Genomic DNA, 18,944 nt, shown 5'->3' with positions numbered 1-18,944 from the left:
ATTGGAGAACACTGAAAATAGATAAAATTAGTTAAAAATAAAAAAATTAAAAGAAAAAAAAAAAAGAAAATTGGCTCCCTAGTGAAGTTATTTTCAGTCACAATAATTTGTGAAAATTCCTCTAGATGGAGATGGCAGGAGGGGAAAGAGGTTGGACCTAGGTTATCACTGATGCAGAGAACGCCTGCCAGTCCTACAGATGCAGATTGGCTATTTCCCTGTGATTTATAGTCTTAGGAAGTTGCCTGGTGGTACTATAGGGTGAAGTGATTTGCCCCCATATCATCCTGATTCCAATGACAGCCCTCTGTCTAGTATACCATGCTGCCTCTCCTATCTACATAGAAAGAATCACTCACATTTATGGAGCTGTTTGAGATTTGCAAAATGCTTTCCTCAAAAAGATCCTGTGAGGTGCCTCTGATACCTCTAGAGCAAGTCATAAGATTGCTAGTGAGCCAATGTATCTATCTTTCCTTTAATATATGCTCTAAATTCTGCCAGTGCTACTGTCCGGTTCTGAGTTAACTCCCTGAAGATTGGGAATTAGGCCAAATAAAGTCCAAGGAGCAGGGGAAGACAAGGAAGCAGCGAGCTCTGGAAACAGTTAGACAACAAACTGTGCTCCAGTCAACTGTTTAGAGGAGGATAAATATTAAGCCCTTCTTGGCCAGCTGAGGCTGCTTCCAGATGACATGTGACACCACCACCAGCATAATAGCCAGCATTTATATAGTTCTATAAAGTTTGCAAAGTGCTTTACGTATGTTAATTCATTTGATCCTCACAAGAATCTTGTGAGTTATCTCCTTTTTACAGTTGAGGAAACTGAGGCTGACAAGGGTCACATAGCTAGCGTCTAGATTTGAACTCTGGTCTTCTTGACTCCAAGTCCTGAGCTCAATCCACCATCTACCTGACATGTATTCATGATTCATGTTAAAGGGTAAATAGGACTTTTTTAATCAGTCAAATGACTGTGGCAGTTACCTGCCTGAAGCTATTGCCATCCTCAGTCATTGCCTGGTCCTCCATACACTGTGCTCCATGAGGTGGCTAGCTCTATCCCTGGGCTCATCTGGATTCTTACATTGCAATCAAGCAGTCTGAAAATAGCTATTAACACACACACACTGTGCAGGACTTTGTGCTTGAGGACTGTTGAAGAACAGAGTGGGTTACTAAAGAAATAGAAAACATGCATTACCCCTGTCCTCAAGATGCTGCTAGTACATTTCAAGAGCTTTAGTGTCTAGACTGCTAGCTCAGGATCTCTTCAGGAGCTCTGAGGGAAGAAACCAAAGACTCATAGAATCATAAGATCATAGAAAAAGAACAGTCAGGGATCTTAGAATGAGTCCTTTAGTCCAACTAACACCCCTCAAAGGACAAAATAGTTATGGAGAAATTAAGCGATTTGTCCAGTCATACAATTAAGTAGCAGAGGTCCATTTTGAACCCAGGTCCTTCAACTTGAATTCTAGCATTCTGTCCACTAGAAAAGATGAAGGTAAACATCAAAAACAGAAAAATATGATGCTTTTCATGTTATTCAGTGACCTGCTCTCCAAATAAATGAACTTCATTTATTTCCATAATGTAGTAGAAAGACTGGGAGTCAGAGTAACTGGATTATGGTCTCAATTTTACCATTTCCTTCTTTCCTCACCTCCCACAAGTTACTTACCTTTCTAAATCTTAGATGCTTCTTCTTAAAAGTAGGAATAATACCAAGCTGCTATGAGGACCAAATGAGAAGAACCATTTGTGAAAAATCATTTAACTAGTATAGGCCACCTCTCTAAGATAAGAGTATGACAAGGTGGAGAAACCTAGAAACTGCGCTTTAACTCTTTTCAGGATCCTACTAGAATGGCGCTGTTAGGACTAAGTACTCTGTTTCCATGCCCCTCATTCCTCACCCCTTGTTAGGCAATTTAGAAAATACCTTCAGATAACAGAGTAGTCACCCATTTATATCATAATGGTTCTTCGTCTCAAACTAGGTATAAGTCTGAGCCTGAAGAGTTTCCGCATGGATTAGTTCTCCTTCCCACCCTTAGCAGAGGAACCGGCATAAAGTAATAAATGTTTACTGACTGAATCAGGCTTCCCCCTACTGTGTGCTCCCCACTTCAGGTGCATGGAAACCACATACTGAAGCTGTCCCCTGCTAGCAACTGTTCTCAGTCTCCCCTTGTGAGTAGCAATAAATTTTGTTCAAGCTATCTTTGTGTGGAATGATACATAAAAGTCCTTAATGCCTATGTACAGGTGAGCTATTTGTTATTTGTTAATTCATTTAACGAATATTTATTAAACATCTTCTGACTACTAAGCACTATGGCCAGGACCAGTCCTATGCAATAGCATGAAGTCTGTCTTGGTCGGCTCTCCAGTCTCATAACCTCTCTCTTCTACTCCCTTAAAAAAAATCTTCCTAAAGATGGCCCTTCCCACATTTTATTGTTGCTGTTGAGTCATTTCAGTCACATAGGATTCTCTGTGGCCACATTTTTTAGCAGCCAAATATCCCTCCACTTCTGCCTCTTCTTCCTTGTCAAAACTTTTTGCTCAAGGGTTGACACGACAACTTCATTCACACTAAGGTACACATGGCTCAGAAGGTTTTAAGTGTTAAGCTTTCAGAGATATTCTCATTTTAATAGAAGTGTAGCCCCTCCTGCAAGTGTCCAAAGAAATATTTTTCAATTCCTGAAAGTTTATGGGAAAGGCCACATTTGGCTTGAGAATGAAGCCAAAACAATGAAGTTGTAATAGTAGAACTTGTTAATGAGGAAGGAAGGAAGGAAGGAAGGAAGGAAGGAAGGAAGGAAGGAAGGAAGGAAGGAAGGAAGGAAGGAAGGAAGGAAGGAAGGAAGAAAGGAAGGAAGGAAGGAAGAATAAAGGGGGGAGGAAGTCCATTTTTCCCTTATTCTATTAAAGATCTTACCCTGTCAAGCCTCAGCCCTATATTACATAATCCTCATGCCTGCTGACAATGAGTTTCCCACAGGATTCTACCATAGGCTGTCTTCTCACTTGGTGATCTCATCAGCTTCCATGGATTCAGCCCTCATTTCTATGCAGATGATTCTCAGTTTTATTTTTCTAGCCCCAACCTCTTTCCTGACCTCCAGTTTCACATCTTCAGTTGCCTACTGGACCTTTCAAATTGGATGTCCCATAGACATCTTGAACCCCATGTGTCTAAAACTAGTCTTGTTATTTTCCCAAACTCTTCCTTCTTCCTACCTTCTCTATTACTGTGGACGACATCACCATCCTCCCAGTCACCCAGACTCAAAACCTATACCTTGAATCCTCATTCTTTCATCACCATTCCCATAATCAATCTGTTGTCAAGTCCTGCCATTTCTACCTTCATAATATATCTTGTATATGTCTCTTTCTCCCACCTGACATTACCACCACTCTGATGCAATCCCCTCATACACCTGGACTATTGTGATAGCCTACTGGTAGGTCTCTCTGCCTCAAGTCTCTCCCTATTCCAGGTCACTCAGCTTTCAAATTGATCTCTCTATAGTCCAAGTCTAACCATATTACCTCCCTACTTAATCAACTCCAGTGGCTTCCTATTGCCTCCAGAATCAAATATAAAATCCTCTGTTTGGTCTTTAAAGTCCCTATAATCTGACTCATTGCAAGACTCCAGTAATTTTCTCTTGCTATCCTCCATGCTGAGAACTCTCTTATTCCTCATAGCCATCTCCTGCCCTCCCTGTCTTCCTTCAAGCCCCACCTAAAATCCTAAAATAACCTGATTAACTAGTTCTAGTGCCTTCCCTCTCCAGCTTATCCTGTATATGTTTTATTTGTACCCAATTGTTTACATATTGTCTCCCCATTACATTGTGAGCTTCTAGAGAACAGGGACTAGGGTTTTTGCGGGGGGGTTGCCTCTTTTTGTAACCCCAGCACTTAGGAAACACAATAGATGCTTAATAAATGCTTGTTGACTGTCAGGCATTCAGGTTTTGTGAAAAGTGAGTACAACCTCCTGACCTGCATCTTGTCTAGTGTCTCAGCCTTGACACATCAGTATAAGCTTTGGTTTGACAGGCAGAGCAAGGTTCACAAAAACTCATGCTTCTACAGGAATCAATAATGTGGATTTCACTTTACAGTCTACTGATAGCAACAGTGACTACATGGGTCCCTATTAACGTCCAGCCCTAAATGTCATATCATTTTTGGATCTAAAACTTTGTGTTGCTATAGGGTTGCTTTTAGTCCTGTCCAGTTCTTTGTAAAGATATTTGGGGTTTTCTTAGCAGAAACACTTGGAGTGGTCTGATATTTTCTTCTCCAGCTTATTTTAAAGATGAGGAAATTGAGACAAATAGGGTTAAATGACTTATCCAGGGTCTCATAGTCAGTAAATGTCTGAGCCCAGATTTGAACTCATGTTTTCCTGACTCTAGGCCTGACACACTATCTACTGCTCTACATCGTTGATTCAGACCTAAAACTAGGATTGTAGAGATCATCTAGTAATCTATTACATGTTATCTCTATTTCAAGGTCCATTTCTAATCTTTCTAATAACCTGTGTCCTCTTCCTCCTCTCAGGAATTACTTTAAGTACATTTTATATTTAATTTCCTATAGACAAGTTGTTATTAAGTACCTACTATATGTCAGGCACTGTGCTAAATGCTGTGAATACAAAAAGGGTCAAAAGACAGTCCTTGCTTTCAGGGAGCTCACAATCTAATAGGGGGAGACAATGAGTAGATAAATGGGTACAAAGCAAGCTATGCACATAAGCAGGATAAATAGGAAATGATGAACAGGGAATGCCTGGGATTAAGAGGGGTTGGAAAGGGCTTCTTGTAGAAAGTAGGTTTCTAGTTGGGCTTAACAGAAGCCAGGAAAGCCAAAAGAAGGAGATAAAGAGGGAGAATATTCCAGGCATGAGTGATAGTCTGAGAAAATGCTGGAGCTGAAAGATGGAGTGTCTCATTCACAGGACAGTCAGGAGGCCACTGTCACTGAATCAGCAATTACAAAGTAGGGTATAAGGTGTAAGAAGATCGGAATGGTAGGAGGGGGAGAGATTATGAAGGGCTTTGAAAGCCAAGTAAAAGATTTTGTATTTTATTCTGGAGACAATAGAGAATGAGGAAGGGGTTAACAAAGCTGAGCCTTGCTTTTCCTTCAAAAGAATGTCAATCAGGCAATCAACTTGCATTTATTAAGCATCTTGTATATGCCAGCAACTAGGTGCAAGGGATACTAAGAAAGGCAAAAGACAGCCCCTGATCTCAAGGAACTCACAGTCTAATGAGAAAAACAACCTGCAAACAATTATGTACAAACAAGATAAATACAGGATAAATTCAGATAATCAACAGGGGAAGACACTGGAATTAAGAAGGGGATCAAGAAAGGTATCTTTTAGAAGGCAGGATTTTAGGGGCAACATAAAGGAAGCCAGGGAAAAAAGGAAATAGATAAGATAATGGAGAGAGTTTCAGGCACGTGGGATGACCAGTGAAAATACTTGGCGTTGAGAGAGAAAATTCTGTTTGAGGACTGGCAAGGAAGCCGGAATCTCAGAGTATGTGAAAGGGAGTAAAGTGTATGAAGGACCAGAAATGTAGGAAGAAGTCAGGTTATGAAGAATTTTAAGAGCCAAACAAGGATTTTATATTTCAGCCAGATGGTAATAGGGAGCCACTGAAGTTTATGAACAGTGAGCTGATAATGTTCAAACCTGTGTTTCGGGAAGATCAACAATAGTTGAGGCTAGATTGGAATGGAGAGAGACTTGAACATAAGCTCCTTGACGGGAGGGACTGATTCACTTTTGTCTTTATATACCCAACCTCCAGTACATAGTAGGCTCTAGATAAATGCTTGTTGAATTTATTTGGTCCAACCTTTCATTTTAAAAATAATGAAACTAAGCCCCAACTATGTGATTTGAGCAAAGTCACTCAAGTAGCAAATACAGTAATAGAATTGTAATTTCAACGGAGATCCTCTAACATCAAAACTGTCACTACTACCTCCTCTTCTCTGACAAAGCTGTTGGACCCAGTAAACATCAACCATACACACACACACACACACACACACACACACACACATTTCACCCAGTGATCCATTCATCTGACCTCAAAAATAGTTACTGAGATTCTTCATTTGTTCTGACAACCACAGGACTTCTTCATCTGCCAAGTCATTGTCAAACATACCCTCCTATTTCCTCCTTTCTTATCAAAATGAGGGAAACCACCCATTTGCCTGGGATGAGGAAGTTACATGAGATGTGAAGGTAAATGGTTAACAACCAGTTCTCTGACAAAAAAAAGATGCACTTTTAAGTTTAATTTGCATGGTTAACATTTTCTCCTTCACTTTCTCAAGTCTAAAGAACAAAACTTACTGTTTTGGCCTGATTTTAAGTTTTTGTTCATTTCTGAGGTACAAATTTTCACACAGAAAATTTTGTTATCAGTAGATTTGAGTTAGTTCCAGTATAGTTGTTACTTCCCAGTTAGAAAAATTCTTGGACGGGAAAAAAGGAATACTTTCCCCAACCTCCTCCTTGCCTGTGTTATAAAATACCAAAGAATCTTTGGTGTACTAGAAGAAAGAGTCTTCCTTATAGCAAATACTACTTCTTCCAACATATGATCATTCCATGGAACCATAACTAAGAGGGAAAGGGGAGGTAGGGAAGAAAAGGGGCTTTACTCCTTCTAAAATTCTAGGGCACTAAAATTAAGGGGGCACTAGCAGTACTTAAATAATGGAACATGACATCTAGTTAGCAAAAAAAATAAGAGGAGAAGGAGGAGGAAGAGAAAAAGAACAAGAAGTTAAAGAAGACACAGAAGGAGGAAGAGGAAGTGGGGGAGGAGGAAAAGAAGAAAGAGGAGGAGAAGGAGAAGGAGAAGAACAAGAACAAGAAGAAGCTACCAGATGATGCTCTTTCTCATCATGAAAACCATGCCCAGGTAAACTCTGCCCTGGCATTGCCTCTCCCTCTCCACCAGATGGCATATTTTACATGCTTGCTCTGCCCAGAGCACAAAAACTGCTAGTTATGGTTGTGTCTCTCTATAATATCTCTGGGTAACACAATTAATTAATTAAAAAGCTAAGTTCCTGGAAACACAACAAAATCCCTCTCAAGTCTTCAGGTATTTAATGAACTTGTCATAGTCAATATTGTACCTCTTGAATTTCTCCTTCTTAGATTCCAGTGTCTCTTTTCTTGATGAATAGATGGCTCATCATCATCTCTTTACTGGAAGTCCTACTGAATACAAAGAAGAGCACTAAGCACTCTAAAAAGCATACAAATAGGAAATGCTGTAGTCCCTATCTTCAAGAAGGATAATCAGGGAAAGGGGGAACCTGTGTGAGTAGAGTGGTTCAGCCCTAGTCCCAGGGCAGCAGAGGGAACAGGGTAACATGCAGCAGCAGAAGCAGGGGCAATGGCTATTTCTGGAGCTCTAGGCCCACAGCTTGTGGAGGGGATCCAGCAACTGACAGCGTACCCCCCAACCCCATTGGAAGCAGAGAACTACCTTGACAAAGGGCTCAAAAGTTAAGTAAATGGCTGGGGAAATGAGCAAAAACCAGAAAAAGAATAAGACTATAGAATCTTACATTGGTGACAAGGAAGACCAAAATATACAAACAGAAGAAGACAACAGAGTCAAAGCTTCTACACCCAAAACCTCCAAGAAAAATATGAATTGGTCTCAGGCCATGGAAGAGCTCAAAAAAGATTTTTAAAATCAAGTAAGAGAAGCACAGGAAAAATTGGGAAGAGAAATGAGAGTGATGCAAGAAAAATCATGAAAAATGAGTCAATTGCTTGCTAAAGGGGACCAGAAAAAAATACTGAAGAAAATAACACCTTAAAAAATAGACTAACCCATATGGCAAAAGAGGTCCAAAAAGCCAATGAGGAAAAGAATGCTTTTCAAAGAAGAATTGGTCAGATGGAAAAGGAGGTCCAAAAGCTCACTGAATAAAATAATTCCTTAAAGATTAGAATGGAGCAGATAGAAGCTAATGGCTTTATGAAAAATCAAGAAATTAGAAAACAAAACCAAAGGACTGAAAAAATAGCAGACAATATGAAATATCATTGGAAAAACAACCGACCTGGAAAATAGATCCAGGAGAGACAATTTAAAAATAATTGGACTACCTGAAAGCCATGATCTAAGAAAGAGCCTATACATCATCTTTCAAGAAATTATCAAGGAAAACTGCCCTGATATTCTAGAATCAGCAGGTAAAATAGATATTGAAACAATCCACTGATCGCTTCCTAAAAGAGATCCCAAAAGAAAAACTTCCAGGAATATTGTAGCCAAATCCCAGAGGTCACAGGTCAAGGTGAAAATATTGCAAGCAGACAGAAAGAAATAACTTGAGTAGTGTGGAAACACAATCAGGATAACACAAGATCTAGCAACTTCTATATTAAAGAATTGCAGGGCTTCAAATATGATATTCCAGAGACCAAAGGAGTTATGATTAAAACCAAGAATCACCTGCCCAGCAAAACTGAGTATAATACTTCAGGGGAAAAATGGTCATTCAATGAAATAGAGGACTTTCAAGCATTCTTGATGAAAAGACCAGAGCTGAATAGAAAATGGGACTTTCATACACAAGAATCAAGGGAAGCATGAAAAGGTAGACGGGAAGGAGAAACCATGAGGGATTCACTAAAGTTGAACTGTTTACATTCCTACATGGAAAGATAATATTTGCAACCCTTGAGACTTTTCTCAGTATTGGGGTAGTTGGAGGGATTATATCAAGAGGGCACAGGGTAAACTGAATATGAAGGGATATCTAAAAAAAATTAAATTAAGAAATGAGAGAGGAACATAATGGGAAGAGAAAAGGAGAAATAGAATGGGGTAAATTATCTCTCAAATAAAAGAGGCCAGAAAAGGCTTTTTCAATGGAGGGGAAGAGGGAGTAGTGAGAGGGAAAGAGTGAAACTTATGCTCATTGGACTTGGCTTAAGGAGGAAATAAGATGCACATTCAATTTGGTATGAAAGTCTACCTTATACTACAGGAAAGTAGGGCTTAAGGGGATAAGTGAGGTGGGGAGGCACTATAGAAAGGAGGACAAATGGGAGGACAGGGTAATTAGAAGTAAATATTTTTGAGGAGGGATAGGGTCAAAAGAGAGAATAGAATAAATGGGGAGCAGGATAGGATGGAGGGAAATATAGTCAGTCTTTCACATCATAACTGTTATGGAAGTGTTTTGCATGACTACACATGTATAACCTATATTGAACTGCTTGCCTTCTCAGTGGGGATAGGTGGGGAGGAAGGAAGGAAGAGAAGTTGGAACTTTAAAAACAAATGTTTAAAATTGTTTTTACATTCAACTGGGAAATAAGACATACAGGCAATGGGGTATAGATATCTATCTTGCCCTACAAGAAAATAGAGAGGAAAGAGATGAGAGAAGGGAAGGGTGTGATAGAAAAGAGGACAGATTGGGGAAAGGGGTAATCAGAATGCATAATCTCTTGGGGTTGTGGAGGGGAGAGATGGGAAGAAAATTTGGAACCCTAAATCTTGTGGAAGTGAATGATGAAAACTAAAAATAAATTAATTTTAAAAAAAAAAAGGATAGTCTAACTACAAAGGATCTATAAAGGAAGATGCTATCTACCTCCAGAGAAAAAATTGACAGTTAGACATATGCACAGCATGGTTTTACATAAAGATAGATAGATAGATTAATAGATAAGGAGAGAGATAGTGGCCTTCTCTAGCTTGAGGTGGGGAGTAAGAAAGAGAGACAGTTCAGAACTTAAAAGGTAAAAAAAATTAATTATTTTTAGAAAGAAGCTGATAGTCCGATTGGAGAAGCAAGATATACAGACAGGGAAAATTAATTAGCAATAAAAAGCTATATATACTAAATACCAAGAGAGTAGTGTAGATAGTGATTGATTTGAGAAGAAAGTTCAATCTCCATCAGTTAAGATGGTCAGGTAAGGCTCCCTGGAAGAGGTGAACCTTGAGTTGGAGCTTGAACAATGCATGAGACTGGGAAAGGTTTCTTTGTTATGGTTCTGTGGAATGATCATCTGTTGGAATAAGTATACCATACGAAGTACACCATAAGGAGGACTATTCTAGTACGCCAAAGATTCTTTGGTATATTAGAACACAAGTAAGGAGCAGGCTGGGGGAAAGTATTCCTTTTTTCATGTCCAAGAGTTTTTCATACTGGGAAATAACCTCCCAGCACTATACTGGAGCCAACTCAAACCTACTGATCGTAAAATTTTCTGTGTGAAAATTTACACCTCAGAAATGAACAAAAACTAAAAATCAGGCCAAAACAATAAATACTGTTCTTTAGAAACTGAAGGAGGAAATGTTATAAAGGAAGGGAAACTATATCCAGGCATGAAAGTAAAAACATACATGTTATATTATATATTGGGGGTAGGAGGAGTAGGTGAGGGAGGTTGAAGAGAGCACAATGAAAAGTCAACAAACAAACATTTATTAAGCACCTACTTTGTGTCAGGTACTGTTAGATGCTAAGAATACAGAGACAAAAAATGAAATAATCCCTGCTCTCAAAGAGTATAAGCTCTTTGTGAATAGAGATTGTTTCATTCATTGAATTTATATCCCCATCACTTAGTACAGTACAGGTTGATAGTTGATTAATTAAGGGAGCTTACATTTTAATCAAGGAAGGTAGATGAGGGGGAGAAAGAGTAGGTTAATGCTTTCAATGTTCTATTACATGTACAGAATCCTAGAGGATCATAGGTTTAGAGCTGAAATGGACCTTAGAGGAAACTGAGACCCAGAGAAGCTGTGACTTGCTTCAAGTTACATTAATTTGAATCCAGACACTGAGACCTGCAGGCAACACTCAGGGTCCCTAGCCTCCCTTGCCCAAACAGAGGGTTCCAGTGGGGGAACCATAAGAGCTTTCCAACCCTGGGCCTCCTTCACACTCTCTAGGTTTCCCAAAATAGCCCATCCTTTTGGCTAATAAGTATCAGTGAATTTTGAGTTCCTTCTACTAGCGATGTTTCCCCAGTTAGCTAATTAAATGTAACACATTTATAATTGAATCCTGCTGAGGTCCAGAGCTGAAGTTCTTTACATCCCTGGTTGGGGTGAGGGGTGGGGGGTGGGTTAGAAGGGGGGGACTGGAAACTAGCTCTGTCAAACTGGTACCTTCAGGAACCAGGTGGATGTTTTTCAAACCTCAGCATAAAAATAGGATATTTGAGGTAATATCTTGTATAGATTAGAGTAATCTCCAGTACACGAAAGGAAAAGATATTCCTTTTATCCAACAACACTTCAGTAAATTTTGTTTAGCTTGCGTAGGATACAGTTAATTACAGTAATTTATCAAACTGGCATAAGGTAGTATTCACACACACAAAGAGTGTTTCCCCACACTCGAAAATCCTTAGTTTTTTCTAAGCGTTGAGGCCAGTGCTAATTGAATTTTCACTTGGGTAGATAAAATCTTTTAACAACTCTGGAATAACTAAATGCTCTTTGTTCAGTGATGCGGATCAGGTTGATTTACGGCACCTTTCACATAATCATGCTAATTTTGCTTTTGTATGATTAATTAAAACAATATGTTCGTAAATGGAATTAGTCCACCCAAGGAGTCAACTTTTATTGCAAACTTCCCTGTCCAGGGAGAAAAGCAATTTGCACTGGCCCTCTTGGAGAGGGAGGTAAGTAAAGGCAGCCCTCAGTGGACAGAGGGATGAAGGAACCATAAAGAACATAAAAAACCTGAGTTCAAATCTGTACTCAGACACTTAGTGGCTGCGTGACCCTGGATAAGTAATTTAACCTCTGTTGCCTCAGTTTCCTCATTGGTAAAATTAAGATAATAATAAAGCCTACCTCTCAATGTGGTGGTGAGGATAAGAGATAAAATTTGTCATATACTTTGCAAACCTTAAAACTCTACATAAATGCCAGCTATTATTATTTTTACAAATGCATCCAGAGAACCTGAATGACTTGCCCAGAGGCAGAAAAGGGCAGTCAGGATTTAAACCTGGGACCTCTGACTGCAAATCCAGCACCCTTTCTATCATATGACTGCAGAACTTTGAATCATAGTGTTTAGAACCAGAAGAAACCTACAAGATCAAGTAAAGCAACCCTTTCATTTTATTTTTTTTAATTAACAAAAATCTATTTTCTCTTTCTCCCATTTGCCCTGCCCTCTACTTGAAAAAAAAAAACTTGTAATAAATACATGTAGGTAGTACACTAAACTTAAAATCAGGAAATCTTGGATTCAGATCCTACTTCTAACCCTTGCTAACTGTGTGATCCTCTGCCTCAGTTTCCCTGTCTGTAAAATAGGGATAACAGCACCCACCTCAAAGGTTATTTGTGAGGGTAAAATGAGATTATACTTGTAAAGTACTTTTCAAAACTTAAAGGGCCACATAAAAAATGCCAGCTATATATACACAGTCAAACAAAACCAAATCCCTTATTGTCCATGTCAAAAAAAAAGTAATATTCTATACCCCAAATCCATTACCCCTCTGGATCTCTCCCCATTTCCCACCAGCTACACTTCTTTGGGTGTTCTCTGGACTTCTCCATCCTGCCCCTGTGCGAGGTACCTTCTCTAGCACCTAATCCCCCCTTTTCAACTTCTTTTTATAAAAAGTATTGTCTTCCCCAACTAAATTGTAAACTTCTTGAGAGCAGGTACTATCTTTGTTCTTATTTGTGTCTGTCATACAGTGGTGGCTTAATAAATGTTTTTTTGACTTGGCTTAGCTATGGATAGCTTACTCACTCAATCCACCATTTTACAAATGAGGAAACTGAGGCCTAAAAAGGTTAAGTGCATTAACCATCCTCTTGTGAGGACCAAATGTAAATTGTTATATAGGCAGCTATATGGGACAGAGGACCTGGAGTAGGGAAAACCTGAGTTCAAATTTGTACTCAGACACTTAGTGACTGTGTGACCCTGGGCAAGTAATTTAAGCTCTGTTGCCTCAGTTTCCTCATTGGTAAAATTAAGATAATAATAACACCTACCTCCCAATGTTGTTGTGAGGATAAAATGAGATAAAATTTGCACACCTTAAAACTCTACATAAATATCAGTTATTATTGACATTATTCATTCTCAAATAATCTAAAAATATCAGAACTTTTCTTATTATTAGCTTGCCCAAGACCACGCAGGTAGGAAGTATCAAACCCAGGTCCTCTGATTTTAAATCCAGATTTTTTTTTTCCTTCCACTGTGGTATTCAGTTTCTGTTTTGAGGAATCAAGAAGACATGGCCTTATTCAGGTGGATCAGCATCTTGGTACGGTAGGCAAGACACCAGATTAACACTCAGGGGCTACAGAACCTGCTATTGGCTATGTCATCAACTGGTAGTATGACTTGAAGTAAGTAAAGAAATAACAGTCAGACAGGTCCATAGATATCATGGAGTCCAGCCCTCTCATTTTTCAAAGGAGGAAATGGAAGCCCAGTCATTTTCACTCCCTAAATTTCATTCCATCTTTGTGTGAAAATGGGAATAATCCCTGCCTTCCTTATCTTGAAAAGCATTTATAAGAATCAAATGAAATAGTGTGTAAAAAGGGCTTTTTTAAAAACAAATACATAGATATAGATATATACACACACATATATATGCACTATATATGTACATGTTTATATATATGTATATAAATATGTATGTTTTTTATGTCAGACTTCATCTTTTTGTTAATCTTGCTGAATTATTTTATTTTCCTCTTTTTGATTCTTTGTTAATAAGGGATGGTTCTATGAGAACAGCATGGGAAACATGTAGGTGATGTCTAAATTTAAAAAATTACTTTTTTTAAAAAATAGATATACTTAACCTTTCAGGTTAACATCAGAAAGAAAAGTCAATTGCATTTACTATATGCAGCTCATTGTATTAGATCCTGGGGATACAAAGATAGCTTTAAAACCAATAGTAATCAAAATGCTCCCAGCCCTTACCAATAAAAAGAAAATTTTTTTAAAAAGTTTAAGGTCAAATAGAAGAGACCCAACAAATATTTATTAAACACCTTGAAGGAAGTTAAGGATTATTGGAGATGGATGTGAGGAAGGAGTGGGAAATGGAGTGATGAGTTAGAGAAGTGCAAGTAGGTTGTTAGTCTGACTGGAACATGGACTATGTGAGAAAACCAGCAAAGATGGCTGAAGGAGAATTACATGTACACAAAAAGCCATGTGATAAGGCTACAATATTGATGTTTTACATATTATTTCTATATGTCAGTACAAAGTAATTTGGGGGACGGAAAGGGAGCGTAAATAACTAGTGTCACATGAACTGAGCTCCGACTTGATATAGGTGTTATAAGAAGTAAGGACTTTGTCAGGCATAAGAGACAATGAGCAAAGGCCTAAAGGTTAGAGATACACTCTAGTAAATTAGGAACATCAAATAAGTTTGACTGCAACTTTTCATCAGTCAATGAGCATTTATTAAGAACCTACTAAGTGCCAGCCACTCTGCTAAGTGTTGGAAATACAGAAAAAAGAGGCAAAAGACAGTTCCTGCTCACAAGGAGCTCAGAGTTTAATGACAGGAGACAGTATGCCAACAGCTATGTACAAATAAGATATAGATAGATAGATGGACAGACAGAGAGGTAGAGAAATAGGATCATAGAGAGAGTGACAGAAATAGAGAGAGGGTGATAGAGACAGACAGACAGAAGATAGATAGATAGATAGATAGATAGATAGATAGATAGATAGATAGATAGATAGATAGATAGATAGTTAGATGATAGATAGATAGAGAGGAAGTTGGAGATAATCTCAGACGGAAGACACTAAGATTAAGGGGGCTTCTTGCCCAAGAAGGGACTTTAACTGAGACCAGAAGGAAACCAGAGAAGCTAAAAGGCAGAGATGAGGAGGAGACACCTTCTGGACATGGGGGGAAGCCAGTGTCAAGCCTTTGGGAGTCAGAAGATCATGTCCTGTGTGAGAAACAACGAGGCCCATGTCACTAGACCTTGGAGTAAGGACAGGGGAAAACTGAAAAGAAGGGAGGTTATGAAGAGTTTTAAAAGCCCCGCAGAGGATTTCATGTTTGACCCTGGAGGTGACAGTGACCCCCTGAAGTTTATTAAATGGGGGGGAGGGGTGGACATACAGTTGTGCTTTAGGAAAATTAATTTGACAGTGAGTTATGTGAAATCAGTCTGGAAAGACAGGTTGTAGTAAGATTTTGAAGGACTTTAAATACCAAACAGAGGAATCTGTGTTTTATCCTAGAAACAGTAGTGAACCCCTGAAGTTTTGTGGGCAGGGTAGTGACATAGTTAGATCTGTGCTTTAGAACTCCCCCTTTCCTTTTAGAAGACTGGATTGCAGTGTCTTCCTCTCTCTCAAAGACCTTAATGCTATTCAGAAATTCCCCCTCTCTCTCTAAAAGATGGGGTCCCAGGACTCTCAGACTTGGGGTTGCTAGCAAGACAACTCTAACGTTGATGCTTTCCAAGAAGTCACCTTTCTCTTGCTGTAAGGCAGAATGTGGAGATTACTTTATTGGTCCTGCCCTCTCCTCTGTCCAGGATGCTGGAGTTCAGTAATACCTGACATATCTCTCAAAAGCTGGGGATCGGTAACTCCCACTGCCTATACAGACAGCCAATAACACATGCAACAACCACGTGCCTGCGTCACTTGGCAGCTGTGGGGAGGGGAAGGGAAACCCCCTAGGCCTCAGGTGTCATCTCTGACCTGTCTTCAGAAAATAGAAAAAAGGTAAGAGTCAATCAACATCCTCTCCATGACACCAGCTGTGCCCACACCTGTGTCACTCTGGCCACTTCTCCTTAACTAGGGTACAACAGGCCTGGACAAAATCCAAAGGAGAACAGCTACGATGGTAGGAGAAACTGAGAGGCCGAGAGGCAGATTAGGAACCAACCTATGAATACAAGCAGCTTTAAGGACATGACTGGATTCTGTACAAATCCTGATGGGTGTGAGAAAAAATGATGATAGGAACTAGGCACTCAAACCCCCAAATCCTCAGTCAAGGGAATATCCTATGAAATTTGAGCCCTACCCCCATGCAAAAAAAGTCAGTTTAGGAAAAACTCGAAGGAAGTCCTTCTTCACCCTGTGCTAATAAATTTATAGAATCTATTTCTACAAACATGATATGGGCAAAAAACATAAACTGTTGATTGAGTTTATCAATAACAGATCCTTTAAGAGATGTGCCTTACCTTTCAAGTTGACCTCAGGAGAGAATAATCAGACCTTCCCACATCATAAGCCATGAGGTTCTAGGCAACAGACCATTTGTCCAAACCACTGGTTCTCAAACTTTTTGGTTTCAGCACCCCTTTATACTATTAAAAATTATTGAGAACGCCAAAGTATTGTTGTTTATGTGGGTCACATATGGCAATATTTACTGTATTAGAAATTAAAACTGAAACATTTTAAATATATATTTACGAATTTATTCAACAATACCAATAAGCCTATTATGTAACAGAAATAATATTTTTATTTAAAAAATCACATAAGACAAAAGAATTTAGTGGGAAAGGGACATTGTTTTACATATTTTTACAAATCTCTTTAATGTCTGGCTTAATAGAAGATAGGTAGATTCTCATATCTGCTTCTGCATTCATCCATTGCAATATATTATTCTGGTTGAAATATGTGAAGAAAATCTGGCCTCACACAGGTATGTAACTGGGAAGGGGAGGTATACTTTAATAAGCAAATAATATTTTAGTATCATTGTAAAAATAGATTTTACCTTGATTACCCTGAAAAGAGTCTCAGAGATCCTCAGGTATCTCTGAACCACACTGTAAGAACCAATGGCCTAGACAAATGGTGGAACTAATTCATTAAGGCAAGTGTTCTGTTGGTTATTATCATCAATGATATTAATTATGATGAAAATAACTGAAATGTACATAGTGCTTTAAGGTTTGCAAAGAACTTGACCTACAGAATCACAATTTTTCACCTTCACAGCAACCTTACCAAGTAGGCACTAGAGATATCATTAATTTAATTTTAAAGATAAGGAAACTGAGACTCAAGAACTCAAGTGATTGACTCAAAGTCACAAATCCACAGAGATGGATTTGAACCCAGGTCTCAACTAGGTCCAGCCTTCTTTGCACTCTTTCCTCTGATCCACATTGCATAATAACTTCCATTTTAATACTCCAGAGATCAATGATTTCATCAGTATAGGTTCAACTTCCACCAGTGTAAACTGCAACTCCTCTACGACTTAACATAAAGCCTTTATGAGGTACTATAGCCAAAAAATATTCATTGCAAAGTGACCAATCCTCTGGTGATACAAATATCCAAAGTCAGTTAACCTGTTCCTCAAACAGTTGCCAGATCCATTATTCAAAGGCTTTTCAGTTTGTTGAGACCTGCCAGAGCTTGTAGTCCCCTGGCATAGCTTTTGAAACTTAAGAGTCAAAGTTTGGCCTTGTGAATGAGTCAGTCAATGAACATTTATTAAACACCTGTTATGTGCCAGGCCTTGTGCCAAGTGCAGGGAATACTAAGGAAAGAAAAAAAACAGTTCCTGCTCTCAAGAAGCTCACAATCCAATGGGGGGACATGTTGACAACTACATACAGATAAGTTATATACAGGAAAATCAAAAATAATTCAAGAAAGGGAAGGCACTAGCGTTCAGAGGAATAGGAAAAGACTTCCTGTAAAAGGTAGAATTTTATCTGGGATTGAAGGAAGCCAGAAAAGCTAGAAGGCAGTGATGGGGAGGGAGAGATCCCTGGGGTGGGAGACAGTTGGTAAAAATGCCCTGAGCTGAGAAACAGATCTTCTTGTTTGGAGAACAATAGGAAGGTTAGTGTCATTGGGTAGTAGAGTATAGGAGTGGATTGGGGAACAAGTATTAGGAAACTTTCTTCACTTTTCAGGAGATGTTAGAGGGAGGAATGTTTCAGGGGGCAGTGGTTATCATGGAGCTGGAATGTTACATTATCAGGTGTAATTGATTTGTACTTTGGCTTCCTTTAATTTTTTCCCCTTTGTTACAAAGAAGATCTCACTGGAAAGGGTAGGAAGAAGGAGAAGAGTGTATTTGGAAAATACTATGATTTTTTTTAAAAGATATAAATAAAACATAACTCCCCATCCCACAAAAAAAACAGGGTCACCTTCATACCACAACAAGGCATTGTAAGAATACTGTAAAATGATGATGGTGATGATGATGATGCAAAAGGCACTTTTATAGTAGAGAACTAAAAAAGAGAAACTTAGGTTAGGAAGGGGTCTCAGAGGTCAACTCCATCCTAAAAGCCTGACTCTTATCTAAAGATGGAAACCCCCTTTCACATCACCCAGCTTTTGCTTGCTCTAGTGATGTGTTTCTTTAAATCACAGAAAAGACCACTTTCCTCTCACTGGCCTGACCTGACTGACTGACTGACTGATCTGACACACCGATTTGGTGTCAATTTTCCCTCGACTGGCAGCAGGTTAACCATGATTTATGGAGATTCATGAATCCATTGAATGATACTCTGGTCCCGTAGCACTTTTTGAACCCCAACCAAGTGTGGGATGATGATGATGATGATGATGATGATGATGATGATGATGATGATGATGATGATGATTTCTATTTATATAATACTTTAGAGGTTTACAAAGCACTTCATATTTTATTTGATACTCTCCATAACCCTGTGTGGTAGACGATATTATTATCCTCATTTTATAAATAAGGAAACCTGGGCTGAGATTAAGGTCTTTGCCCAGGGTCACATAACCAGTAAGTAACAAGGCAGGATTCAAACTCAGGTCTTCTGGACTACAAATCTGTCACTCTATTCACTACTCTA

Source organism: Notamacropus eugenii, chromosome 1, assembly GCF_028372415.1.
Source record: "Notamacropus eugenii isolate mMacEug1 chromosome 1, mMacEug1.pri_v2, whole genome shotgun sequence".
NCBI lineage: Eukaryota > Metazoa > Chordata > Mammalia > Diprotodontia > Macropodidae > Notamacropus > Notamacropus eugenii.
Note: the sequence above shows the minus strand (reverse complement) of the source record.